This window comes from Lepisosteus oculatus, chromosome 14, assembly GCF_040954835.1.
Source record: "Lepisosteus oculatus isolate fLepOcu1 chromosome 14, fLepOcu1.hap2, whole genome shotgun sequence".
Lineage (NCBI taxonomy): Eukaryota > Metazoa > Chordata > Actinopteri > Semionotiformes > Lepisosteidae > Lepisosteus > Lepisosteus oculatus.
Window position 1 is genome coordinate 15,085,137 of NC_090709.1, and position 18,363 is coordinate 15,103,499.

At 39.3% G+C, this 18,363-nt stretch overlaps 1 non-coding gene across 1 annotated transcript; it reads left to right on the top strand.

The window, feature by feature from the left end:
• Positions 1–17,475: 17,475 nt before the first annotated feature.
• Positions 17,476–17,594, top strand: LOC138245364 (5S ribosomal RNA). Its single transcript, XR_011193974.1, has one exon. It is a non-coding gene; the product is annotated as a 5S ribosomal RNA (ribosomal RNA).
• The last annotated feature ends 769 nt before the right edge of the window (positions 17,595–18,363 follow it).

Sequence of the window (18,363 nt, forward strand, 5' to 3'; positions counted from 1 at the left end):
ATTTAGCCATCCCCCTCGGACCACACCTACACCATCACCATCTACCTCATTGTAATTTATTAATTGTACGTCTCCAGTCATTGTTTAAGCGTCTGTATTGTTTACATTCAAACTGTCTGCATGTTTACTTGCACATTGTCTATTGTTTGTTTGTACATTGTCTTGATGCACTGTTTGCACTTTGTTTTGTTTTTACACTTGTTTTATAATCGAGAGACTTTCTGTAAGTAAGAATTCCATTGTACCAGTACCGGTTACATATGGCAATAAAGTTCAAGTTCAAGTTCAAGTTAGTGGGGGCAGGGTGTGTGGGAACAGGTTTGGTTGAAATTGCATTGGAGATCTATGTTCTTCACACCTGAAACATTTTCTCTGAAAACACTTTCTTCGCAGTTTAACCGATCTTGTTACAGCATGTTACAGTTTACTATTGTTAACCATATTAATTTTAAGTGCTTAATGTAAAATCTTGTAAAAATATATTTTCATTGTTCAAATATACATTAAGTCTGACTATCATATAATAAGTTAAATACAAAACTAAAGAAAAAATAGGGTTAAATATAATTCAAAATATTTTGCTAACAATGTTAACTGTTTATGAATAATAAAATGTATTAACTAAGGAGTAGGATGGCACAGTTGTTAGTATGTTTTTTGTTTTGTTTCTTTTTCATAAATACAACAGTAGTACCTGATGTCTCAGTGGCTTTCAAAATTAAATTATGCATGCAAACCTGTGAACTAGAAAGATAACTAAGATATCCATCCATTTATAATGGTGGGGAAGTGGTTAGCATTGCTTTCATGCAGCACTGGGGTCCTAGGTTCAATTCCTGCCATCCTGTGTGTGTGGGGTTTACATGTTCTCTCTGGGTTACATGGTTTTTCTCCATATGTGTGATATGACTCCCTCTCGCACTCCAAAAAATACTGGTAAGTTAATTGGTTTATGGGAAAACTGGCCCTGGAGTGTGTGTGTTTGTGTCTGTCTGTCCTGTGATGGACTGGCGCTATGTCCAGGGTGTATTCTGCCTTGTGTCCGTTGCTTACTGGGATAGGCTCCAAATCCTCTGTACTGGATAAAGAGATTAGAAATGGAAGTAAAGGCACTGTGTGGATGGAACTATACACAGTGTTAGAAACCCACTATGAAATGGCAGCATCTCACTGAGAATAAAATATTTTATAGTGCTGGTTTAAGGAAACAGCCTTTCCACCTCTCTTGCACATCAGTATCCATACCTAGTTATTTAAACAAATTGCCTCTAATTATAAACATCTTAAAATGCTGGCTCTGTGGATCCGCATCAGCTATGTTTGCCCATTCCTTCAATTCATGTACATCCAACACACAGTTCAATGCCAGCAACTACACATTATCTAAAATACAATCCTTATTTCAGTATCTATGTAAACATATAGTCTGTTAACTTCATCATCTTCATTAAAAGTATGCCTAACCCCATTAGGAAGTGTTCTTGTTATAAGTGTATTCCTCAGCTTTCCCCAAATTATCTTCTTCTTACCAACATCTCTAGTCTTTTATCCTGCAATAACTCAGCCAACACTTAAATCTCCAAAAGCTGCTTGTGTTAATTTCTTTAAATCACAAATATCATGTGTAAATACTGGCCATGTAATACTCTGCATTGTGGAATAATAGTTTATTTTAAAGGGAACTAGAGAAATCAAGAAAGGCTTTTTTTCTAGAATTAATAAATGCACATCCTGTTCACTGGGGAAATTAAATCCACACTGAGCAATCTTCAATATGTTCAGAATATGACAGCAAGAATCCTATCAGGGATGCATTACACCTGTTTTCAAGTCCTTGCACTGGTTACCTATCAGATTTCGAGTCAACTTCAAAATCCTTATCCTCCTTATATACTGTTCTACAACTGTTATTATTGATCACCGAATTATTGTACTTGACATGACTTCATTCAGCCTTTCCTGAACGTCTATGACAGGCAGAGAGAGTGCTGTTTCTGGTGCGATCTTTTGCAGCTGACATTTCACTGTTTTAAACGAACAAGAAATTAGATTGCTCATAAATCACTTATTCTATATAAACACAGTGTAATTGTCCTCCGAAAATCCTCTTTTTCTTGTTCGTTTTAGAGAACTTGATTCAAACTGATTTTAGATGTCAGAAAGGATTTATTTTCTCTGTATTTCCTACATTGCTTTGTCGAGATTTTAACTTTATATCTAACTTTATATCTAGGCTCAGATTTCAACTATAAATCGTACAGTAATAAATAGCAGTAAATACTGATGTTTTGCACCCTCTTACCACAAAAATATATGTTTTGTAGTTGGGATTAACTTTATTTCGTACGCGTAGCTACTCCGATTTGGACACCGAACAGTTAAAGATGGCGGCAAATCAGACACCCAGAGAGGGGGGGGGGGGGGGGCGTCTTCTCGCCTCCATAACTAAAATGCCAAATAGGAGTGGCTTAAGCGACATACACAGTCATGTAACTGACAGTTTGAGGTAGCCTATCATGTAAATTTCGCTTTGTTGCTGATAGGTTAAGCTTTCGAAACTCTGGCCCAAAGTCATGTGACTGATTTTTCGCCCTGTTTCGTTGGTTAAACGCAATGATCACAAGCACCACCATGGTAACTGGGATGTGTAGTTTTTAATTCCATTTGAATTATAACTGTACGTACTGTCTTCATATTTGGCCAGGGCTTTAAAGAGAAGGCGCGCCAAAAAATGTCCGTGCCGTCGTCTCCGCTTTAAAGGTACCCCCGTGCTGGAAGAATTTGACCTCAGAACATTTGCCCAGCGTAGTTATAGTGGACATAAAAACAAGAGTTCGCTGGCATTATATCCTAGAAGACACAGACCGGCGCCAGACCGGTAAATGCTTGATGAACTAGGGATTGGACAGTTTCCAAGTGCTTGTACAATCGATGGAAATGTTCAAATAAATGTGCAAAAGAAATAAACAAAATAATCATTTATTTCTTTGTCATATTGGCTAGCTAATGTCCTCTCTTTGCTAGTTAGTGGCTGTGTTTCTGCGTTGGGTAGCAACGGGTGACTGTTCTCAGGCGGAAGATGTAAACAGCTTAATTTTCGTGTTAAATAATTTTTAAAAATTAAAATTCATTCTATATAGCAATCACATATTTGGGTACCGTTTCATAAAACTTTCATGCTTAAGATGTTTAGGGAGAAATGGAAGACTGGTGTGTATTTTTTCTTTAAACTATCAAGAGCAGCCATACACAGTACAGTTTATGTACATACAGTAATGTTTATGTTCCTAAATTAATATTGTTTATGACCTTCAGATGCGTTATGCTCCTCTTCTTTTTATGCTCAGCTACTAAAATTTCCCTTTAGTGGTTAAATTCCATATAAATATTCAAAACTAAGCAGATTGAAATGTGCACAGTAAAGACATTAAATGATTAAATCTTTTCACTACCAACCAATGCACCACGAGTGCCCCTGTCGGTCATTTTGGCCAGCCAATCACTTGCCCTGCGGTGCCCTACGGTGCCCTGCGGGTTGGTTACTGTACCGCGAGTTTTTACCGCTCATTTTGAATGGCTGCATCTGTATCACAAGATATAATAGTCGTTGTGCGTCCTCAGTTAAAATGTACAACAAAAGTACAACATTTATGGTTAAATCCATATTAAAATGAAGGTTAATATACCAAGATATTAAAATACAATTGTACAGTCCTAACTTAATAATGCCTGTTAAGTTTTCCAACAAATCCGAACTGTAATTTTGAAATATTATAGCTGAGAATGAAAAGAGAGTACAAAGATCAAATTCAATGAGTGAAAATGCACCAGTAGTTCTCTAAACTGAGTTTCTTTCCTGAAATGACTTGCTTGCGAAAGCACCAAGCAGCCTTGAACGGATCGCGGAAATCAAATATACAGTACAGATGGATTCAGAGTGTGCTTTCCAACTTTTGTGCAACATTTACCTTTGATAGGGTGGAGTTGTCTTCACAATCTGGGTTAAATAAAAAGGAGTGACGTCAGCGTTAAACAGCTTTCCTTCTTGGAGAACAACGGTTGTGTTCCATATTTCTAATTATTTTGGTTTCAAGATCGCAATTTAGTGTGAAACATAAAAGCCAGCTGGATAAGCTTTATTAATTTCCCTCATGGGATCAATAAAGTATCTACAGCAGTGGTTCTCAAACTTTTTGGACCAAGTACCACCCCTAATCCAACCAAAGCATCCAAGTACCACCTACAAGTCATCATCTCATAGGAACCCCAGAAATTCTCAATGACCAACATGAGTGTATGTGCACATACTCACACATACATATAATAAATATTATAATAATGAACTTTATTTGATATAGCGCCTTTAAAGGTGGCTTCTCAAAGTATTTTACAGAAAAAAAACATTAACAACAACTAATAAAAAAGCACCATTTCAGTGAGAGGGGTGAGCCTATTTAGTTGAGCAAAGGAGATGTGAATTAATTTTTCGAGCCTTGATACAATTCACAACAGAGTCTAACAGATATTAAATCGTCAGGCATTTTCTTGACGGCAAAGGTCTCGCGGTGGATGTTGTAATGCGTACATTTCTGGAGCAACCTCTCTAATTCGTGCAACTGCACCGTTATGTCGGCTTGTCATTGCTCTAGCACTGTCTGTACAAACTCAGACGCATTTTATCAAGTCGAGGCCATTCTCTTCGATAAATTCATTCAGAAGGTGAAATATGTGCTCTCCTTTAGTTCCTGTTGGTAGCGGTTTACAGAACAGAAAGTCTTCATGGGACATACCCTCAAACTCGTATCTAACGTAAACGAGCAAATTGGCCAAATCGACTACAGACTCATCTAATTGCAGTGAAAAACATCTGCTCATCTTAACGCGCTCTATCAGTGTACTTTTGATATAATCCTTCATTTCAATAATTCTATGAATGACTGTGTCTTTCAGGGGGAGGGGGGCAGCAGGTCGAGCTGTTTAGCAGCTTTTTCTCCACACATAATACGTGTCAGCTCTTTTGCCAACAGTAAATAAGGTTCTTCAAAAATAGTGTAGCTTACCTGCTTTAGCAATCCGCAAGCTTGCATTTTTCCGCGTTTCTGTTTTTATTTCTGTATTTATTTAAAGTTTTTATTTCATGCGCATGGGAGCGAAACACAGAGACGCTCGGTGTATTTTTCTCAAATTCGAACAGTTCTATTTTTCTGTTATCACGCTTTCGTGTGCTCACAAGATTACCGGTGTTCGTAGCACGTATTTCTATGCATTGCTGTGTTTAGAACGTTGGCATAGTTCCAAAATCACGCACATTCTTCGTTCTCCCTATTTGCTGGAGATGCAGTAGCTTTTTTTAAATACAATTGGTCACTTGCATCCATAGCACGCATTCCTATAGAGTGGTATAGAATTACAGAGTATCTCTTGTGTCCACTGAAGTATTAGCGCGTACTGTATCGTAGTACGTAGGCTGCGTATTTGACACGTATTAAAATACAAAATATGAAAACCCGTCCCGATTTTTCAGTGCACACTACACAGTTCCAGGGTCATTTGGCGTACCACCTGGTGGCACTCCACGTACCACTGCCGGTACGCGTACCACAGTTTGAGAACCACTGATCTACAGTATCTATAAATCTCTTACACGTCATTTACAATGGCTTTTCAACTAATAGCCCGTGCAGGGATCAAACCCTAGCTGTTGGTACAGTACGAGTTCCGTAAGGCTCTGTAACGCGCAGATGAGAAACTAACCTCTACTTCTTCATTATATACACAGTGAGCTATATATGCGAGCTTACTGCCCCCTGCGGGCTCTGTATTTGATTGCGGTACAAGACCGGCCGTGGAGATAAAGTGAGACAGGTGTGTACATTAAAAGGCTCATAGTGTCCCTGGGAGGGCTCAAACCACCTTCCTTTTGGTTAACAACCGAACCATAAAGACTCATGTACAGCTTAACACTTCTCGGTCTCAGTGAAAGTGATACTCCGTAAAATTTCCAGAGATTCATTTATTTTTAAAGGAAAATCACCAACAGCGGCCGAGATCTACTGGAGTTTTTTCATTCTATACTGCGATTTCTGAAGGGTACTCTGTGAAAATACGAGTTTTGACGAGAAGGGATGGACATATAAGGTCAAAAGGCTTGGGGAATTGAACTTTAAGGTGAAGACTGTGGGTTCAGTAGCAGCAGAACCTGATCAGTATCAGTTGACTCCGATATACTTTGAAAATGAACTTGGGGATTTAGAGTCAGACGTGCTACCGTTGCACCATGGGGTACTTAAGTTAAAAAAATAGGGAAAAAAAATCAGTGTTCCTGGATCTGTAATTGAGAACAACACCTGCACAAGAACTGTGCAGGAAGAATAAAATGTGGTCTGGGATGAAGAGACTCTCTTCGGAAGAGCGGCGCTCTTCACAGGAGATTTTTTTTTGTGAAGTTGATTTGTCTCCTTTGGGAAATTCAAAGGTGCTGATAGCCGTGGCGCAAAGGTAGCATATCTGACTCCAGATCAGAAGGCTGCATGTTCAAATTACATTGAGGTCTGCTTTTCATTTTTCAGGTTCTGCTCGTTCTAAACACGGAATTCACACCATGTAGTTGAGTTCTATCTGTACACCACATAGATAATCTAAACAAAATAGAGCCCTACTGGACATACAGTTAGGATCTCACACAGCGAATACCCTTAAACACAAGAGAGAAGGCACAGTTCACATCTGCGAAACATCACATCCGTCTTTAGAGACAGCTACATCAGAGAATGGAATCCCGGAAGTTTCAAATAACTTATTTTAATACAGGTTCAAGCAAACCTGAAAGTTAGGAGTTTCCGGACACTTTTGTTTTATTAAAAAGTGTCTGAAGCCTGAAAATGTAATTTGAAAAAAAAAAACGCTATTGGACATTAGCAGGTACTTTTTGTAACGATTTGCTATTTCATGCTGAAAAACAAAGGAAACAGACCCAATGTTTGCTTTCAGGTGCGGTTCATTACATAATAGACATCTATTACTGAGGAGCTTGAATAAAATTTACACGAGCCAGGTAGAAGTCGAACCTACAATCTTATGATCCAAAATCAGATGCGTTATTTATTAAACTGCTGGTATTTCACATAACCGGAAATCCCCCATAGTGTGCTCAGCGTCGCTACTAGTAATATACCGCCCCGTCTAAAATTTCAAACTGAGAAACATGTCTTCTGATTTTTTATGAGTTGACAAAGGTTTATGTTTCGCACTAAAATTCCGATTGATTGAGAATTCAAAGAAAGACTGTTTTTTTCCACAACACCGTATAATTATCACATCCACCAGACTCTCCAACTTCTCCAGACCTTGCTGGCTGAGCATTTACTCTGATAAATTAGGTCACGTATCATGTTAAATCACCTCTTCTCAACACAACATTTCCTGGTGCACGTTTTCTTTATGAAAAAAAGACATTTTTCCCTTGCACGATTTCTCGTTTTTTTATACAGAAATAAAAAAGAAAAAGAAATAGTGTTGCAAAAGAACTCTGTCGCCCTTGGGAGATGTCAAACGCATTGGACATGAAAAATGCCAGATAAAAGCCAGTTCTCTTCGTTTCTTAGTGTCGGGGCTGCTACTGTATGTAAAAGAGGCAAATTGCTCTGAGAGCAGGTTCAGCGCTTTCTGAACGCAGATGTCTTAGAGTGGTGTGTCCAAGTGGCTGTAAAAGGTGGTCGAAACCCTGTCACCGTAGCTTAGTTGGTTAAAGTGCCTCTTCATTAAACAAAAGAACTGCGGTTCAAATCCCAGCCGTGTCTTCCTTCCTCTCTTGTAGTACAGAACGTACCATTTTGGGCACTCACAAAGGGCTTGATTTCGTTAAATGCATGTGTTCATTTCCTTTTTGGAAAACTTGTTTTTGATGAAATTCACACAGCTTGCGAAACATGAAATTCAGTTCTTGTTTATCAGTGCAAAAGAAATATTACCAGCTGGCAAAATAAACGGTAAGATATATATTTTTTTTTATTCGAGGAAAGACTCCACCCGCAAGTTTCTGTGGTGCAGAAATATTACTACACACACACACACACACACACACACACACACACACACACACACACACACACACACACACACACACACACACACACACACACACACACACACACACACAGTATCACTGCACTGACACTGAGCCACAACCAGCACCGTCCGAGAGCAGCCAGAGAGAGCCTGCAACAGCGCGTTCGGCTGTTAACTGAAAGGTTGGTGGTTCAAGTCCACCCAGGGAAGGGTTTCTTCTGCGATGTAAACATTGTTTTCGCATAGGTCGATTGGATTTCTCAGCTAAACCATAGCTATTTTAATATTTGTAGGAAATGCAACTGTTCAACACGTGTCAAAAATTATCCCTGGGGAGGGGGATCAGAATACCTCCTGGGTATCCCTGCCTGTCGTAAGAGGCGACTAAAAGGGTTGTGTCAGGAAGGGCATCCGACGTAAAACCATCTTGCCAAAACCATGGTTGCAAAGAACACAAACCACATACCGGATCGGCCGGGGCCCGGGTTAACAACGTCCGCCATTAGTGCTGTGTCCCAACAGGGTACTAATGGAAATTATGCTACTGTGGAGAAAACTGTAGAGTGGGGGCTACAGAAAAGAAACAAGGTGAAGGGGCCTGGAAGGAATGTTAAGTCAATGAGAGTGGGGAGTTGGAATGTTGGCACCATGACAGGGAGAGGGAGAGAATTGGTTGAAACCATGGCAAGGAGAAAAGTGGAGATCTTGTGTGTGCAAGAAACCAAGTGGAAAGGAAACAGCTCAAGACACCTAGGAGAGGGATACAAGATTCTATATGCTGGAAAGAGTACCAAAATGAATGGAGTGGGTGTGATAGTGTGCAAAGACCTAGCAGACAAGATAGTGAGGGTGGTTAGACACTCAGACAGGATTATCAATGTACAGGTGGCTTTTGAGAGTGGGTTATGGAATATCATCTCTGTATATGCACCACAGGTAGGAAGACCACAGGAGGAAAAGGATAGCTTTTTGGAAGATCTCAAAGAAGTGGTTAGCAGAATCCCAGGAAATGAAATGGTGGTAATTGGAGGAGACTTCAATGCACATTTAGGAGAGAAATGCCCAGATTATCCAGATGAACATGGTCAGAGAGGGCTAGGAGAGAGAAATGAAGAAGGAGGAAGGCTACTAGAAACACTCCAAGCTCTTGAATTGTTTGCAGTGAACACAGGGTTCACGAAGAATTATGAGCAAAAGGTGACATACAGGAGTGGAGGCCATGATACCCAAATAGATTACATATTAGTGAGAAGAATTGATAGAGCGAAAGTCCAAGATGCTAAAGTCCTGCCCTATGAGGCTGTTACCAGACAACACAGGCTACTGGTGATGGACATCACAATATTGAAGGAGCGAAGAATAAGGCAGAGGAAACACCCAGCACGAACAAAAGTGTGGAAACTGAGAGAAAACAAAGTAGATTTCAACAGGCTGGTGAAAGAAATGAAAAACAACACAGAGGAAACAGAGGAGCCTTCAGTTGAAGAAGAGTGGACTGAGATGAGCCACATCCTAGAAGAGGCTGCTACCAGGGTTTGTGGAAAGACAAGAGGAGGCAGACCGAGGGAAAATGAAGAGTGGTGGTGGGATATGGAAGTTCAGGAAACACTGAAGGAAAAGAAAAAAGCATACAAGGCACTGAAAGATGGCACTGGAGAATTACAAGAATATAAAAGACTAAAGAAGGTAGCAAAAAGAAGTGTAGCAAGAGCAAAGGAAAGAGCCTGGAAAGAATGGTATGAGAAACTTGAAACAAAGGAAGGAGAGGACCAAATCTACAAGATTGCTAAACATAGAGCGAGACAGAAAAAATATATTATCCGGGTGTCGGTACTCAAGGATGGAGAAGGCAGAGTCTTGATTAAAGAAGAACAGATCAAGCAAAGATGGCTGGAGTACTTCAAAAATCTGTTAAATGTAGAAAATGAGAGGGAGAACCTAGTGGAGGCAGACGTAGTGTGTGGACCAATCCAAGAAATTTCAGTAAAGGAAGTGACAGAAGCTATCAAAGAGATGAAAGTGGGCAAAGCAACTGGACCATCAGGAATAGCAGCAGAACACTTTAAGAACCTCGATGAAGAGGGGATTCAGTGGCTGACGAGATTGCTAAACAATACTAAGCAAAGGAAGAGAGAATTCCAGAAGAATGGACAAAAAGCAGTATGGTTACCATCTACAAGGAGAAAGGAGACCCAGTGGAGTGTAAAAACTATAGAGGAATAAAACTTCTGGAACATGGATTGAAAATCCTGGAAAAAATTCTGGACAAGAGACTCAGGAAGATAATCAGGATCCACAACTCACAATTTGGATTCTCAGCGGGGAAAAGCACAACAGATGCCATTTTTGTGATGAGACAGTTACAGGAGAAGACACTAGAGAAAGGGAAAAAGCTGTATGTGGCCTTTCTGGACTTGGAGAAGGCATATGACCGTGTGCCCAGAGAGGTGGTGTATTGGTGCTTGAGGAAGAAAGGAGCACCAGAAAGCATGGTGAAGTTAGTTCAAGCAACCTATAGAGATGCAACTACGAAGATGATAACACAACAGGGAGAGACAAAAGAGTTTGAAATCACAGTTGGAGTACACCAAGGATCAGCACTAAGTCCTTTCCTTTTCATAAACATTATTGACACACTGACAGAGGAGGTAAGAACAGAAGTGCCTTGGGAACTCATCTTTGCTGATGATGTGGCACTGATGGCAGACTCAGAAGTAGAACTACAGGAGAAAGTGTTCAAATGGCAGAGGAGTCTGGAAAAGGGTGGACTGAAAATGAATGCAGAAAAATCTGAAATAATGGTAATGGAGAGAAGAGGAGATACTATGACCAATGTTGAGGAGACACATGGAGGAAAACTGAAACAAGTTGATGACTTTAAATACCTTGGATTAAAACTGGTAAAGGGAGGAGAAACACTGGAGGCAGTAAAACAAAGAGTGAAAGCTGGATGGAACAAGTGGAGAGAAATAACTGGAATAATCTGTGACAGGAAAATTCCCAGAAAATTAAAGTGCAAAATGTACAAGACTGTGATTAGACCTGTACTACTATATGGAGCTGAATGCTTGGCAGTTGGAAAGAGGGAAGAGAACTTGATGAGAAGAACTGAAATGAGGATGTTGAGATGGATTCTGTTGATTTCAATGACGGATAAGATCAGAAATGAAGAAATCCGTAGACGATGTAGGGTGGTGGATGTGGTTGAGAAGATGCGAGAGGCGAGGTTACGGTGGTATGGACATATCATGAGGAGGGACGTTGAGGAAGTAACAAAGAGGGTAATGGAATTTGAGGTGGAAGGTAACAGAGGAAGAGGCAGGCCTAGAAAGAGATGGATAGATTGTGTGAGAAAAGATATGGAGGTATGTGAAGTGAGTGAGGAAGATGTGCTCGACAGAGACAAATGGAGAAGAGCAACCAAAGCAGCTGACCCCAGGACAGTCTGGGACTAAGGCTGTGAAAAAGAAGAATAAGAAGAAGAACACGTGTCAAAAATGTCCAATAATGCCCAACATCGCAACTCCCCAGAAAACCATGTTCACCCAAGAAAAATGATCGTCGAATCGTCATTTATACTCCCGTCACATCCTCTGCTGAAATATTTTAAAAATACAATGCAGATTTGTTTGAGAACTTGACAAGCATTGTTTTGTTACCACTGTGCAGTTGGATTTTGATATTTTGACATATTTACCTTAATTTTAAACTGTAAATACTGTACAATCTATTGTAATTGTGTTGTAATATTAAAATATGTTAGCTGAGGATGCAAAGGGGTGAAAGGGAAAGGTCAGAGGGTACAGTAACAACAAGGTTAGGATTGGTGGAGGTGGTAGGGGTGTTGATGGTTTTTCTCTGTAGACGATGATTGAGTTTTTTATCCTTCTCTGAAGTGAGAAACTGGAAGAGTTGGGAGTTGAGAGATCTGATGAGGTTAGTTATAAAAGGAAGTTGATGTGGAGCTGTTAGCCGTAAGAATTCCTTAATGTCTTTGATGTTGTCATCAAAGATAAACTGCAGTAAGCAAAGATAAAAAGAGAATTATCTTTGCTTACTGCCCTGTCTTTCTAACACCTGAAGAAGGCTCCACGGCCAACACGTTGTGTTTCCTTTCTTCTCTTTTCAGCATGGAATAGTCCTTTACTTGTTCCTTTGCAGCCTACGCATGCTGACGCAGCTACTCACCTGATATTTAACATTCCTATAATCACAAATATGAATGTCCACTGTGGGTATTTTTTCCATGATTATTTATTCTGTCATTGAAGCATATTTTATGTCATACCGAAGTGTCATAATCACTGAAAAAATATTTTTTTTCATTTAGAAAGTAAGAAAATGATAAATCACTATGAATTGCATTTAGCCTGTTCTGATCTAGATTTTCTATATACTTTAACATGCCATGTTCACAATGTCACAACTCAGAAATGCAACAGTGAAGTGTTGTAATTACCAATGTACATACAGATGCAGCCATTCAAAGTGCGCGGTACAGACACGTACCGGAGGTAATTGGCTACGGCGTCACGCATTTTGACGCAAGATGACGCACGGCACCACGGTACGTGATTGGTTGACCGACAGGGGCACTCGTGGTCTGTAGGTCTGTCGTAGAAAGATTTACAGTAAACGTCTTTACTTTGCCCGTTGTAGTATGGAATATTCATATGGAATTTTACCACTGAAGGGAAATCTTAGTAGCTGAGCATAAAAAGAATAGGAGCATACTATAACGCGTGTGAAGGCCATAAACGATATTAATTTTGGAACATAAACATACAGTATATGGCTGGTCTCGGTACTTTAAAGAAAACATACACGGAACATGGTTTCATTATGACCAGAATCGGTCTTGAGATATTTTTAACTTGATTTACAGTATTTGAGAGGTATGTCTTGACACCGATACTACTTAAATACTGCTCACATATATGTTTCTAGGTTTATATTATGCATTTCATACGGTCAAATTACTTTTGAGCAACTGATAAGAAGCACGAATCGGTATGCCCAGGGCGTTTTAGTTTTCGTTTTGTTTTAATGCAGTGCGGGGACTCTGCTTTAACTATATCGCCGTGGATTGATTAGAGATATCAAGTACATACAAGTCATTTTTTAAATGTTGTAGTTCGTCTTGTAAAAATGTTACGAGTACATCATCTGTCAACAATTACACAGGTTCTGTTTCCATATTGCGCGTTTTGGTTACGTAATATTATTTTCTAATTTCACGTTGTGAATATATGATTTGGGCAAACAGAGCCGCAAAGAAGTACATTATGGGTCGTTGTTTTTTTTTGCAGTTTTATCTAGAACAAGCGATGCTTAAACCTTTGTCTGATTCTTGTGAAACTATCCACACGACAGTTACAGTACCTAGGAGTTGACTTCAGTGATGTCACTGATGCGATGTTTCTAAAAATCCATCCTCTGTAAAACGTCTTCTCTAGTTGTCCTGGATATGTATTCGCTAATGAAGCTGTGTGTTCTGAGCCTGGATCTCTACATTTCTGTATGAACCAGCTTAGAGGGCTAAAGACAGCTTGTGTTTAAATTGAGTGTAAGGCAATTTATGCTTCTAAAGTCATGGTCAGCATTTATTATTGTACTGTGCTGTAAACTTGTTCTGTGCCTAATTACATTATTTTATAGCTTTATGAAATCTGTACATTGTCTGTCGATAATGTTTCTGTAGTGCTTTTTCAGCCCTCAGCATGTGACTGCACCGGTGGCACTGTGGGTTAGGTTCCTGACTCCCATGTCACATGGTCTGTGATTGAATCCCATGGAACTATAACTTCATTTTTTAACAAACATTTCTTTGAAAAAATGAAACGTTTCCCTTGGTCAGAGATTAAATAAAACCTCACTCGCACCAAACAAATGTATATTTCTAAATATCACAACATGATCGAATTTAAGTCTTTTTAATAACAATGAATGACTATAACCTATGTGTTACAAAATAAACATTTATATTGATTTGAATCGTGTTTTGATTTAAATCGTAAACGAGTGTTTAAATATATGTGTTTAAAGGCGATATACTGTATAAAAGCACTGATTCTTATAGAATGTGTTCCGCTGGGGATTCAAAAAATTTATTTTTTTTAATCGCGTATCTAAGGAAAATTGCAGTATAACTTTGTTCATGCACAAACAGTGGCATGTTACATTATTAATTTGGGTGTCTCCTCTTGCCAGAAAGCTCTAAATTGCATTTTGAGTGCGGTTTTTGACTTTTTCTAAATTGCAACCCATAAATAAAGCTGATACAGTTTAGACTTACTGTATTTTAAACTGTATTACAGCAGTACATTGGACAGTGCAACGTAAATTGCAAAAATGCACTTGGAATCTGTCCAAGCCCTACTACGAAAATTATTTAAACTGCTACACTTATCATTCATCTTTAAATAAGCTTTATTTTATATAGCGTTTTAAGCGAATAGGTAATTAGATTGCTCATAAACCTAATCACTTTTTCTACATAAACACAGCGTGATTGCTCTCTGAAAATGCTTTTTCTTTATATTTAGGCTCAGATTTCAACTATAGATCGTATTATTATAAACTTTCTTGGAAAAATGTATTTTATGAAAACCATGTTTGCTATTAATTCATTTAGGGCTAGAATACGTTTATTGTCTTCCAATAGAGTCGAGTTGACATTAGAAGCTTGCCACGCCCGGACTGTTACACCAACGCATTAGCATGTTAAAGGGATTTCATTGAGGAGCCTAGCTTTCTTAATTAGTAAGTATTGTACTTCCTACTTTGAAAATACCTGTGAAACCGATTTAATTCGTCACAGCCAGCACTCCCGCAGAGAGGGGGGTTGTACTCGTTAATGTCCGATGACATACAAGTGGAAAGAATACAGATTTAAATCGTCTTTTTTCTGAACCAGGGAAAATCTGATCATGTTTCTCTATATCAATAATAAAAAGCTTTTATACTAAAGAATATTACTTAGTAATATTAATCATCAATTTACTACCAAAAAAGTCGCCCCAACAACAAAGACATGATTTCATCATAACACCCTGCCAAGTGGCGAGACATAAAGGTTTAAACGATTTGTATGGTTTGGTTAATAATGCAGTTTGTAAAAATCCATATTTACCAAACAAACGATAGCTGGAAAGCCTGCTGTTAGCGAGGGCAAACCTGATGTTGAAAGAAGTTGTTACTCTACAAAACCTTTTTCGTTTAAAGCAACAGGTGGGGTCATCTGCCTTTGGGAAATATCATCCCGCAAAGGATATTTTATTCTTAAATTCAGGTTTGGGACCTTGTTAGGACAAATAGGGACTTTGTTAATTTGTTAATTTGTTTGTCACACAAATCGTTATCTTCAAGTATTAAGTGCACAGTACAGGGTTCATGTTCTGCTGTCATGGTGGTCTGAAAATGATTTCTTTTTGTATATTAGCTCTCTTCTCAGTACACCATAAAGTTCTGGCTGTATGGAAGGTTTTGTGTTATCCTGAGGTATGCCAGACAATAAACATCTCTGAAGACAATTCCTTGGTTTCATGTTTCAGCAGGTTGTTTTGAGTGTCTGAACATTGTCTCTTTGCATCTGTAGTTATTTGCAGCTGGGAAAGCTAATCATTATGATCTGGGAATGTAACTGAGATTTTTTTCTCCATAATAAGCAGCTTTGCAGCAGGTTATTTGTTTTCACTGCTTGAGAGGTATTGGAATACTGCAAGCAAACATGCAGCTGTAAAGTTGAGCAGTTTTTAATGTCATGCTCTTAAGAAATAAAGCCTTTAGACAATTAGGAGGTACTGGTATTCACAAGGTAGAAGGTGGTGTTTTCAGAGGCCTAAAGGGAAACTGTTATACCTAATGATTAAATACTTGATGAGACATTTTTTTTTACTGCATTGTTTATGTATGATCTGTGTATCTCAGCTGAAAAGCTGAGATAAAATAAGATGTATTTATCTAAATAACTGGACCTCAAATAGCAGACCTTATGAGCAATACTGTGTGTATTTATTTAAAATATTTATAGCTCTTCTGGAAAGTTGTTGGGGGAAAAAAAACTGATGTGCTGAAACAGTACAATTAAACACGCTCTGCAGAAAAGGGGATGGTTGTTAGGTCAGCTTCAGTTTTACACGTACAGTACACATTTGATTTCATTAAAATTATGAGGTACCCTGTATCTGCAGGACTCAAGAGGCTCTCAGTCATGTCACTTTGCAGTTGATGTCTCCTAGAGGTTCAACATAAATGGACCTTCTGGGGCACAGGCTTTAAAGGAGCTTTTTAAAAAAACAGACTTTGCATTTCCTGTTATAAGCTATTCTTTTAGCATATGACAAGCATGCCCTTATTATGGCGATATCCTCCTAAACATTGGAGAAATAACTCTAGAAGTTCAATTAAAACAGAAATGCTTCAAATCATTTGGGATACAACAAAAAAGTGGTGTATTATAAAGTGTGTTAAAAATGTAGCTAGTTTGTTTTCATACCTTAGATTATAATAAAACCTCACCAAAATATTTTTTTTAATCCCGAGCCGAACACATTCCATAAGAATCAGCGCTTTTATATATCGCCTTTAAACACATATATTTAAACACACGTTTACAATTGAAATCAAAACGCGATTCAAATCAATATAAAGGTTTATTTTGTAACGCATAGGTGACTATTCATTGTTATTAAAAAGACTTAAATCCGATCATGTTGTGATATTTAGAAATATAAATTTGTTTGGTGCGAGTGAGGTTTTATTTAATCTCTGACCAAGGCAAACGTTTCATTTTTTCAAAGAAATGTTTGTTAAAAAAAAACTTGTAGTTCCACTGGTATTCCATCACAGACTATGTGATATGGGAGTCAGGAACCTAACCCACAACACCACCAGCATAATCACATGCAGAGTGCTGAAAAAGCACTACATAAACATTATCGACAGACAATGTACAGCGTGTACTATTCTTGTGGTGCGGTACATGAATTAGAGTGAGCGTTTTTTATTCTGATCATGAACAGTTTTACAAGTCCGCAAAGGATCGAGGAAAGGTTTATCGCCAGCTGAAAAGAGACACAGCGCTTCGGCTGTGGAGACTTGTTCGGCTGGCGTTCGGGGAGTCGCGTTTTTCAGAATTGTATTGAGATCGTTTTCCACAGAGCTCAGATGTCAAAGCACAGCAGCAGCTCTCCACAGCAATCCTCTATAGCGCCCTTTCTCCCGCAGCTCCGTCCTCATTGGAAGGAAGCAAGAGTGAAAGGCTGAAGTGAAATAGAGCGGGGATGAAGGCAGTGAAGAGAGAGAACGTGGGAAGAAGAGAAAAACCCAAGGGAAAAAAAGCAGCGTCGTAAAAGAGGTGACGGAGCTGTCCTCTCTATAAGAAGGGTGCCAGCGAGCCTTGCTCTCGCTTATGGCCACACCCCCTTGAGCACACCTGATCTCATCTGATCTCGGAAGCTAAACAGGGATGGGCCTGGTTAGTACTTGGATGGGAGACTGCCTGGGAATACCAGGTGCTGTAAGCTTTTAAGCGCAGGAGGCGCCCTATCCCCGCTCGCTCGCTCATTCACCTGTTCACATGTGCAGTGCGGCTTGTCCGTCTGTTTATTTGTCAGCTTTGGCGAGACACGGGTGCTTGTGTATTAGCGTGAGCGTTTTTTATTCTGATCAGGAACAGTTTTACAAGTCCGCAAAGGATCGAGGAAAGGTTTATCGCCAGCTGAAAAGAGACACAGCGCTTCGGCTGTGGAGACTTGTTCGGCTGGCGTTCGGGGAGTCGCGTTTTTCAGAATTGTATTGAGATCGTTTTCCACAGAGCTCAGATGTCAAAGCACAGCAGCAGCTCTCCACAGCAATCCTCTATAGCGCCCTTTCTCCCGCAGCTGCGTCCTCATTGGAAGGAAGCAAGAGTGAAAGGCTGAAGTGAAATACAGATGCAGCCATTCAAAATGAGCGTTAAAAACCCGCGGTTCAGTAACGAACCCGCAGGGCACCGTAGGGCACCGCGGTAAGTGATTGGCTGGCCAAAATGACCGACAGGGGCACTCGTGGTGCATTGGTTGGTAGTGAAAAGATTTAATCATTTAATGTCTTTACTGTGCACGTTTCAATCCGCTTAGTTTTGAATATTTATATGGAATTTTACCACTAAAGGGAAATTTTAGTAGCTGAGCATAAAAAGAAGAGGAGCATAACGCATCTGAAGGTCATAAACGATATTAATTTAGGAACATAAACATTACTGTATGTACATAAACTGTACTGTGTATGGCTGGTCTTGATAGTTTAAAGAAA